The 10,521-nt window shown below is 55.2% G+C and overlaps 1 long non-coding RNA gene across 1 annotated transcript; it reads left to right on the top strand.

The window, feature by feature from the left end:
- The first annotated feature begins 971 nt into the window (after positions 1 to 971).
- Positions 972 to 8,532, top strand: LOC143660404 (uncharacterized). The gene is made up of 3 exons (XR_013164018.1): positions 972 to 1,052; positions 7,725 to 7,854; positions 8,073 to 8,532. It is a non-coding gene; the product is annotated as an uncharacterized LOC143660404 (long non-coding RNA).
- Positions 8,533 to 10,521: the final 1,989 nt, after the last annotated feature.

Here is a 10,521-nt window from a genome sequence, read left to right as displayed (position 1 = left end):
GCGTCGGCGCTCCCAGTGGGGCTCCTCACCCCTTTGACTTTGTGAAAAGGGGGCGAGGGGCACCCCAGTACGTGGCCCGGCTCCCAGGCGCCCTGCCTGCACCCCCGCACTGGGCAGGAGGGCAGTGGCAGCTGTGGCTTGTTATTAGGGTTAATTCTGCTTAAGGCGCTACCTTCCTCTCCCTGCCCTTTCCCAGGTAAAGTGTGAGTAACGACAGCACCAACACGTGCATTTCCAGAGCTGAACCAAAAGCCTCTGCCGCCACCTGCTTAATAAGCTGCTGCGTTTTCCCTTTCTAAGGAGACACACAAATTTCAGCAAACAGTAGCCATCTTCCTCCCTTTTCAGTGACAACTCCAGGGGAAATGGGATTATTTGTAATTTTTGTTTTTTTCCTTAGGTCTACTTACTACGTTAAAAGTGTAACATCACAGATACATTCACACACGTGTTGGCTTGAGCCAAAGCTAATCTCCTCTTTGAAGGACATCCTGTCTGTCTTGATTTAATTCAAAAGGGAGAATGGGCGATGGCTGTCAGGCCGGGAAGCACCGTGGCGGCGGCCCGGGGTGGGGGTGTCCCCTGCCCCCCGCCCGCCCAGCGCCAAGCCGCCCCCGCCGGGCCCACCTTCGGCCCGCGGGGTCCCGGGAAGCGGCTGAGCTGTGCCGCGCGAGCCAGGCGAGGGGCGTGAGGGGCCGGGAGGGCGCTGGGGGGAGAGAGCGGCAGGCGGGAGGGGAGGGCGGCCTGTGCCCGGGGCCTGGGGAGAGCCACCGCGGCCGAGAGCCCGAGGTGAGGACAGGGAAGCGGGCGCGGCGGGCGTGGGCTGCAGGGAGGCCGTTGGAAGGGGGAACGCAGGGGGTGCCGCAGGGGGAGCTGGAGGAAGGCGGAGGGGAGAACTGCGGGGGGAAGCTCCGAGAAGCTCAGGGGCGCGGGGCGGGGACGCGGCGGGCACAGCTGCAGATCGCCGGCGGCGGAAATGCGGGCCGGCGCGCCTCGCAGAGCCGAGAGGCGAGAAGGTGATGGGAGGACAGCGGGAGGCCGCAGCGCAGAGGGTAAGACAAGAGGGGAGCGAGGAAAGGGGAAAGGCGAGAGGGGAGAAGGGTTGAGGGAGGCAGCCCCGGAGGCTGCGCTTGCAGCCGGCCCCTCTCCGTGCGCCGACCTCCCACCGCTCCTCCCGCCGCCCGTGCGCGCAGCTGCCCCTCTCCATCCTTCTCGCAGCCGGGGCTCCCCACCCTGCGCGCGCCCGGGCCACGGCGGGGGCTGCGACCCCGACACCCTGGGTCTCCCCGTCGCGGGCGGCGGGCGCTGCGCACTGGGCTCCCAGCCCCCTGTGCCACCCCGCACGCGCGGACCTGGGAACCAGGATGCCAACAGGACAGCTGCGTGCGTGGCATGCGCCCACTCCCTTAGCCCCCACCTCACCCCACGTGGTCGGCACCCAGGAGATGCCCGTTTTACGGAAGGGTGGACTGAGGCCCAGAGAGGGAAATGGGGCAAATCGACTCACAGCCGGCAAGCAGGGGTAGACTCCACCGGCTGTTGCTGAGGAGCCTTTAATCCGCAGGCGCCTGCTCTGGGTGTCTGAACCAGCCTGAATCATACACTTCGCTCCTGATAATAATTAAAGATTCTAGGGCTCCAAGCCTGGACCCATTGGATCAGAATCTCTGGGGGGCGGCCTGGGAATCTGAATCTCTTGGTAAGCCGCAGGTGACCTTCACTCCAGGACGTTCCCTCCCCACTGAAACAGCGCGTCCGGCATCAGCAAGGATAGCATGCAGTGGGCGCCTAATATAAGATAGTGAATGTGGATCATGCTTGTATACAGCTTTCAGAGAGGGGCCTTTGGGAACCTGGAGAGTGACCCGGGCTGTGTAGGGCTGGGAATGAGGTGGGCCTAAACTCGGGGCACAGTGGGGCCACATGGCAGTGTTAGAGCCAGGGGACTTCTCTAGCTGTGCGCTGTGTGTGAGTGTGTGAGTGTGTGTGAGTGTGAGGGGGGGGCAGGTGCCTGGGCTGTCCTACCCCAAGCGCTTTAGGGGAAGAGTGTAGCTACCACCATAGCCTCCGCGAATTCAGCGGCTGTTGCATCTAGAGAGGTCTCTCCTGTAGATTCTGCTCTCATCCTCACAAGAACCCCATTTTCCTGACGTGGAAACTGAGGCATGATAAGGGCATCCTACGCACTTCAGGTCTCCCGCCCGTGAACGGGGTTCCCCAGCTCTCCCTGTTGGCACCCCCATCTCTGCGGGGGATGCGGACCCCAGGGTGAGCCAGGCCACCCCAGGTGGGGAGACGCCACATACCCCACAAAGGGGCCGTGGGGGGCTGAACGCTCAGGGGAGGGAACGCGGTGGTGGCCGCAGCGGCGGGAACGCAGGCACCTGCGGGAAGTGCTGGGGACTCAGGGTCGGGGGTCTCAGGAGCTCGCTCCAGGCTGCACGGAACTTGGCAGTTTCCTGAAAATGGCGAGAAGCGAGCCTACGGAAGGAAGGCGAGCAGGAGGCAGAGACCTCTGAGAACAGTCCAGCGGCTGGAAGAGGCGCTCAAGGCCGGTGGGCCCCGTCCAAGCTGCACTCCCGTCCGGGTGAGGCAGGCTGGTGGGCCAGGGTACCGGGGTCCCCGCCGCAGCCACCGCAGGACGGAGAGAGGCCTGGGATGGCACCCGGGGAAGCACGTGTCCTCCATGTTGCCAGTGGCCCCGCAGGTGGGGGTTCCTGCACCCCTTTTAGAGTACCAGCTTCAGGCCCCTTCCCTTATCACCTCAGTCAGTCCCCAGAGGGCAGTGGGCAGGCGACCTCCATGTCTCAGGTGGGGAAAGTGAGGTTCTAAGCCGTTAATCAGGAAACCTCAGAGCCCAGGGTCCGACTTCTTCCAAGGATGTGGAAAGGAACCAGCTAGGACGCAGAAGCTCCCTTAGAGCACCCCCAAGTAGAGACTGCTCTCATTAGATGCCTCCTCCATGCCAAGAACTGAATCAGCACTTGGTTATCTTTTATCCTGTTAAATCTTCTCAACCCTAGGAAGTGCTGTTAGTCTCCCGGTTTCACAGAATAGGAGGCTGGGGATCCAACTTAGTCTGGCCCTTAAGCTTCTGGGTGGGTGTTTTGGGGAACCCCAGGTTTCTCCTATTCTAGCTTTGTTCCCACACAGGTGGGGGTGAGGGCACACGGCCGAGGTCTAGAGGACTGATGCTCGATGTTCTTGGGGTGAGTATGCACCCCGAGCCCAGGTCGCTACCTGGCACCTCAAACCTTGCACTTTTGTCTCCTTCAAAGTGGCTTCCCTGGCCTTTTAAAAGGAAGGAGGTAGAGCAGCCCTCTCCTCTTAGAAGAAATGTCTTGTGCTCCCACGTATTGAGGGAGCAGCAGATTCTAAACAACACTGGTAGACCTGAGGATGCCAAATTAGTTAACGTGTGTCAGTTCACCCTTGGCCAAAGTCAGGGCACCTTGGGAAGACCCCAGCACTAGAAGACCATCTAAAGTTGATGACATCTGCTACTATGGGGACAAAGAATTGAGCGGTGTCCCCATGGGGACAGCAGTTTAGATTGTGCAAGAACCTGGCCGATGCCGGCAGTGAAATCTGTGCGTCTTTAGCATGCCAGAGAATCTGGCGTGACTATCAGAAGGCACTTCAGGCTTCCTTGCTTTGGATGAAGTCTGGGCTGAGGCTGAGACCACCTAACATTGCATGGAGCTGCCCAAACATTCAGAAGAAATAAATGGAGTTCTAGGTTTTACCTTTGATATGCAGATGAAGTAAACTACCTAGTTACTTTGGAAAACAGAAGTGAGATTTTGGAGCCGAGTTTCTCTTGAGATCCAGTGTAATTCTCATCTGCCCAGGGTAATGGAATGTCCTAAGAGAGCAAAATACATTTTCATCCACACCACATGGAATTATACAGTGTGGTCCTCTGTTCTGGTTACAATCACAATGTAACAAATTTCCCAAAACTTAGCAGCTAAAGTAAACATACTATTTTGCTCACGATTTTGTAGATCAGGAATTCAGGAAGGTGTCAGCTGGGTGGTTCTCACGAGCAGTCTCTCGCTTGGTGGTGGCCGGATGTTGACTGGATTGGACCTTCAAGATGGCACCAGCAGTTGGTGCTGGTTGACAGCAGGGAGCCTGGCTGGGCTGTGGACCGGAGACCCCACCCCGGGGCCTCCCCAGCATGGCAGTCTTGGGGTAGTCAACCTTCTTACATTACATGGCACTGGGTTCCCACACAGTGCATGTCCCAGCGGGGCCAAGCAGAAGCTGCCCGCTCTTCTGACCTAGCCTCAGGGTGCACATGGCATCATCCTCTCTGCACTCTATAGGAAGCAGTGGTCACAGAGGCCACCAGACTTAAGGGTAGGGGGTATGGGGTAGCTCTGGGTGGGAAGAGTGACAAGTCGCCTTCCGCCTTCCGGAAGAGTGTGTGGGATGGAAGAGGCGGTGGGGGCCGTCTTTGGGCAGCATTTGTAGGCAAATTTTCTAAGCATTCATGGTATGAGGGACCATTGAAATGGAGTGTTGGGGACAATTTTGGGGATGACTGAGTCCGTTTTGCAGAGGAGCCCATTGAGGTTCAGGTAGGGTTGAGGCTTGGTAAGCCCCAGGGCCCTGAGGTCATCTTGATGGCCGTTTTTGGGACCCTTGCTGAGCTAGTCGTGCTTTGGCGTCCTGGTGAAAATAAGAGTGCCCTTGTTACCTCCTATTTCTAAAGTGCCCCTTCCTTTCAGAAGCATTACGATTTTTAAGGCTGACATTACGCCCAGTGGGAGCTGAGTGTGAGGAGGTGGGTCTGGGGCCCGCCGTGGGTCTGGCCCATCATCTCCTTGCTCAGCTCCCCTAGGGATGGGGCCCGAGCCTTGAGTCTCATCCGTTTCATCATCTTAAAATGAGGATATGACGTTTCCTCAAATTGGCACCGGCCAGAGGAGGCCAGCACGTGGTCAGCGTTTGTCCCCTCCCAGCATGACCGGCCACTTGGGCTGACACATCTTCTCCCGAAGACTAGGGATTGAGGCGTTAGAATGTGATTATATGGACAGGAAAAACCTCCACAGAGGGTCAGGGTATTACTAAAAATCTTGTTAATGAGGATGATGTGAGGGTGGCTCAGTGGCAGAGTTCTCACCTGCCATGCCAGAGACCCGGGTTCGATTCCCGGAGCCTGCCCATGCAAAAAAAAAAATCCTGGAAATCCACTCACATAGCAATTATGGTATGTAATATATGTATTATTAGGCGTATTATGTGGTAATATTATGGTAATGTGTGCTATGCCATAGTTATTATAATCTACATGATTTAATAATGTCTATGCATAATATAACACCAATAATCATTGTACCTTACCTTGATTGGGTGCCTGTTGAACGCTGAACGCTTTGCCTCTGTCTCCTTATCAAGCCCCACACTAGCCCTGTGGGCTGGGTGCTGTCCTTCTTTCCTCTGGTTTGAAGGGGAGGAGCCCGAGACCTGCAGTACAGAGGCCGTGACTGACAGCGGCAGAGCTGGGCTTCGCGTCTCACCTCCAAACCTGGACCCAGCCACGCGCCACGGAGGACCCCTCTGGGAGCACCGCTTGCGGGCAGTGATTGAAAGCTCTTTTCCTGTTTCACAGATTGCCACGTGGACATTTCTCATATGGACTCAGCCCTACTTTTTCCTAATGTTAATAAAAACGCCCGGCAATTCACTTCAGTAAAGAGCCCGGGGAGACAGGCCCGGGGCCTGGTAGTCTTGCCTGGTGTAGCAGGTCCACGGGGGAGGGAGGGAGATGGCTGTCCCCAGGGAGCAAGGTCCAAGTGCGTGTCCTTAAAACAGAGGAAGGTGGTGGCCGCTCAGCAGTGGGCGCAGAATCACGGGGCTGGAAGGGAATTTACAGCCGTCTGAGCTCTGCGTTCTCAAACTTTTGGATTTCTCAAACCAGCACACTCCCCAAACCCCCTGCCCCCAACAAATTGAAAAAAAAAAAAAAAACTAATATGGAGGAACCTACTTAGAATTGTCAGACTTTTGTTTTCGTCAACTATGGAACTTAAATTTACCTTCTGCCCTGCCCATCATCTCTAAAAGGGGATATTAACGCCACTCCTAAATTAGAATGGATGGGGTCTCAGGGCCCCCCTTTATCTTCCTACCAGCTGTCCCTGTAGCAGACACCAGCTCCCTGATCCCTTTGCCCTTTGCGTGTCAGCGTACACCTGCCCCGCTGCCCGCTGCCCCAGCGCCTGCTTCCCTTTGCCTAGGCCGCCCTCTGGGTTTTGCTGCCTGCATGGCCAGCTTAGAGTCCTGGGATTCTCTCTCACACACACACACACACACACACACACACTCACACACACACAAGCACAACCTCATGCACCAGCAGCCTTTACCAATGGCTACCAGGGGTTGGTTTATAAACATCCCAGGTGGGGTGACTCCAGCTGTTTGTCTACACTGGCTCCTAGAGTCTCCCCGGCGGGGTTGAGCTCAGCCCAGTGCTAAATGGCCTCACCACCCTCCCTTTATCTATTGCCTTCTGTCCCCATTTCATTTCCCAATTTGTCCACCAACATTTCCTGGGATCATCAGCTAAACAAACTTCTTCACTTGAATCTTTGTCTCTGGGTCTCCTGGGAGGGGATCCAAGTTAAAACAGTCCCTAAGAAATCTGGCTGCCTCTCCCTCAATGGCTTCCCCTGACCCATCCTTCATGTCAGATGCTCACAAGAAGTAAACAACAGTGAAGTACCCACAGACTTCTGGCGACTTCCACAATTAGAACCGGCCCGTGAGACTCAGGGAGCAGGGTAGAGGCAGCCATCTCTGGACACTGCCCAACCCCATATTCTGGAGTCCTTGGGCGAATTTGGTTTTTAGCCAAATGAGACCCTTTTCCAATTAGGTTGGATTGAGAAAGACCTTTTAGCTGGCTGGTTGGAGCGGGATTCCTGATGGGGAAGACCTGAATGCGTGGCAGCAGTTTGCTGCAGGTGGGGCTTGCTGTGTCCTGGGCTGGGATGACAAGGGAAGGGCCTGTCCAGCCAGACTGGGTGTCACCATGAACCAGTCTACGTCATCTGGAGTGCTCGGGAGCGAGTCTCACGTGTCGAGGACCTGTGGACAATGGGCCGTCCGTCCTGATAGCGGCAGAGGCAGAATCCAGACTCCCAGCTGAGACGCCCTGACGGTCTGCGGTGGCCGGGAGCCGTGCAGCCGGGTCTGCATTGGTTAGGGTTCTGAGCTTGATGACTTTGAGAAAGGGAATCCCCTGTGTCGGACTGCACAGTAAAAAACCATAAAGACGGAAAACCCGACTCAGGAAAAACAAAACAGGGGAGTGTTGGAGCCTAAGAAACAGGTCACTGCTACTGGGATTTATTCTATTTTGTCAAACAGACATGTACATAACTCTTACTATTACTTATTTGTTGAATCTTCATAACAACCCTGTGAGGGCAGTCATGTCATCATTTCCATTTTCTAAATGTGGAAACTGAAGTGCAGGAAAGCTTAATTAATTTGTCTGTGGTTAGTGGCAACCAAAGCAAAAGGCAGCGAAGTTAGGATGTAAACTCAACCAGCCTGTCTTTGAAATATTATTGCTTTCTCCTCTCACTAAAAATAAAAGTCCAAAAGATGGGTAAGGTTTGGGGGGAGGAGCTGCTAGCTCCTTTATGAAGTTTTTCGGAAGTTTTTCTGCTCTACTTTGTAAACTTCTTTCTTTGTGGTCTTAGGGTCCAGAATGGCTGCTGGAGCTCCGTCCGACCCATCCACATTCCAGAGAGAAAATAAAAGCAGTGATGAGGGGAAAAGAAAACAAAAGGCAGTCTTCCAAGCTGAGTCAACCCTTTAATATATTTTCTTGTAAGCCTGCTGCATAGCTTTTCCTTACATCTCAACAACAATAAATAGAGTGTTTGTAAATAGAAACTCTTGCTCCAACCTCTTCTGTCTTTTCTGGGGTCAGGTAGGAAGAAGCCTGTGAAATTATAATAAAACCTGACATATCCTGGTGAATATTTAAAGCCCTACAGTTAAAGATGATTTGCGTGACTGGTTGGACTGTGGCTTTCCTTTTGCAGGTACGGAGCACACATACTGGATGCTGGTGATGCTATATAAGTGGAGTGAGCTGGGGAGACTTACTAGTTTCTGTATTCAGATTAAATCGGTAGCATAACCAATTCTCCAAGAAGAGACTTACTTTCAAATTCTTATTGGTGTCATTAAGCGAACTATTTACAAAGAAGGCTATTTACTTTTACACCCCGGGAAACCCAGCAGGACACCTGGCCTGCAGAATGAATTACCTCCTCCAGCCCCAGGAAGGTGTGACAGCCAGACAGACCCCTGCCCAGCCGACTGGAAGAGGCGCGACCTCGCCCCGGCAGCGTGGAGGAACTTCTGATGGGACACGTGCAGACGGAGTGACCTGCAGCTCCACCCAAGCTAGCGCATCGCGGAAGCCTTTAATTTTGTTGTTGCTTTTTTCAACAGGTTTGCGAATTTGCAGAACCCAGCATGCAATCAAATCCAAATTAAAGCGCCAAATATTTCAAATGGATGTTTGGGGTGAGTTTCTTTGCTGTTTGTTGGCTGCTTGCTGGCTGGCTTGCATCAGGACAATTTCACCGCGTGGTGCCCTGGGGCAGATGTGTGCCGCGTCTAGAGGCCCCAGTTCCGGGGGTTCCTCCCATCTGCTCGCTCTCTGGGCCCCTGAGCCCCGGCAAGTGAGAGGAGCCGGCCGCGGCGGACAGTGGAAGCCGATTTGGAGTCTTGACCCTGTCTGCAACAAGCTGCAGCATCGTGGGCACGACTCCGGAGCTCGCTGCCTGTCTGCAGAGGGGAAGTAAGCTGAGGGCTGCTGACCTCTAAGTGTGAGAACAGCCTGGGCAGCACCAGAGAGCCGACGATCGTATTTTTATTTTGCATTAGCCATGAAACCACCAAAAAATAAAATAAAATAAAATAAAAGCAACAGCAGAGAAACTGAACTTACTTGGAAGCAAACAGACTTCCCTCTCCCAGGACAGCTTTCCCTACCCCTGCGCTTTTCTTCCCCATTCTGAGCCCTCCCCTCCCCAGGCCACCCCTTCTCGGTGGGACCCAGGAGAGCGGCTTGCAGAGGGCCTTCCCTGCGGAGCGGTGCTGCAGGTTTCCAGCGAGTCCAGCTCAGTGGAGCAGACAGGACTGGCCGGGGGCAATGGGCAGGTGCCCCCACCCCACCCCCGCATGCAAAGGCCCAAATCCTGCAGGGAAAGCACAGGGAGCAGGAGCCTTCGGGGATGCCGCTGTCGGCTGGATGGCGTTTCGGAGCGAGTTTGAGAGCGTCCTGTCAGTGCCGGTGAATCGACTTCCCCTGAGATTTTTTAATGTGATTTCCTTGGCTGAGAGCTCAGCTCTTGGTTTAACCACAACCTCATGAAATATTAACAATTTCCCACTGGAAATCGTGTGTGTGTACATAAACGTAACTTTCTTCTAGAAAATTCTAAGAGCACCGTGGTAGCGCAGTCTGAGAAAGCTTCTACTAGGCACCAGAGACCGGGCTGAGTGTGTCCCATAGACTCTTCGGGGCGCCCCTCAGGTTGGCACTGCCTCTCTCCGAGGCTAGAGATGAGGAAACCGAGGCTCCGGCAGGAAAGCCAGGAGCTCATCTAGGACCTGGAAGCCAGGCCCTGTCTTGGGAGCCACAGGGAGCCGTCCCAGAAGCAGCTGCCCCCAGGAGCCCCCTCTCTGTCGGGGAAATGCTGCACATTCCAGAAGATTCCTTGAGAACAGGTCCCTGCTCTCTGCAGTTTCTTGGCAGGTCCCCGAAGCCCACCCTGGCTGCCTTTAGGCATGGTGAGCTCACGCCACGCCTCCCTGGGCCACATGCCCCCACCCCCGCCCCGTCTCTCGCCCCTTTTCTTTCTGGCTCCACGACACTCGGGGCTGTCCCTGCTCTCCAAAGCTGGCTGGGGGCCTGGCGACATCCCTCCAGCACCTCAGTTCCTGGCCGCCCGGGGCTCATCTTCCGCTCCCCAGAGTGCAGGCTGGAAGGAAAGTCCAAGGCCACCGTTTGGGGTTGAATTCTGTCCTAGTTCCAACCCTGGCTCTGCCAATGTCACCCCATTTGTAAATAGGATCTTTGAAGATGTGATTCGTGAAGATGGAGCCGAACTGAGTGAGGTCCTCATCCGGACTGGCGAGTGCCCTTAGGAGAGGAACTTCGGACCCGCAGATGCAGACATGAGGAAGACAGAGGAGGCAGAACTGGGGACAACCCTGAAGCCAGAGAGAACCAGCAAATACCACGGCTGGGAGAGCAAGGAGGGAGCTCCCCGGGACCCTGGAGGGAGCAGCCCTGCCAGCACCTGGCGTTCAGGCTTGCAGCTTCCGAGCTGTGAGCAAACGCATTTCTGTTGTTTGAAGTCCCCATTTGTGGTCCCGGAACTCTCAGGCAGCCGTGGGGCTCATCCCCTCACTGGCAGGAAGAGTCATTGACGATGCTCCTAAGACAGCTTCAGGGACATTTTGGGGTGACCCTTT

This window comes from Tamandua tetradactyla, chromosome 16 (genome assembly GCF_023851605.1).
Source record: "Tamandua tetradactyla isolate mTamTet1 chromosome 16, mTamTet1.pri, whole genome shotgun sequence".
In the NCBI taxonomy this organism is placed as follows: Eukaryota; Metazoa; Chordata; class Mammalia; order Pilosa; family Myrmecophagidae; genus Tamandua; species Tamandua tetradactyla.
Note: the sequence above shows the minus strand (reverse complement) of the source record. Positions and strands in the feature narration are given on the sequence as shown.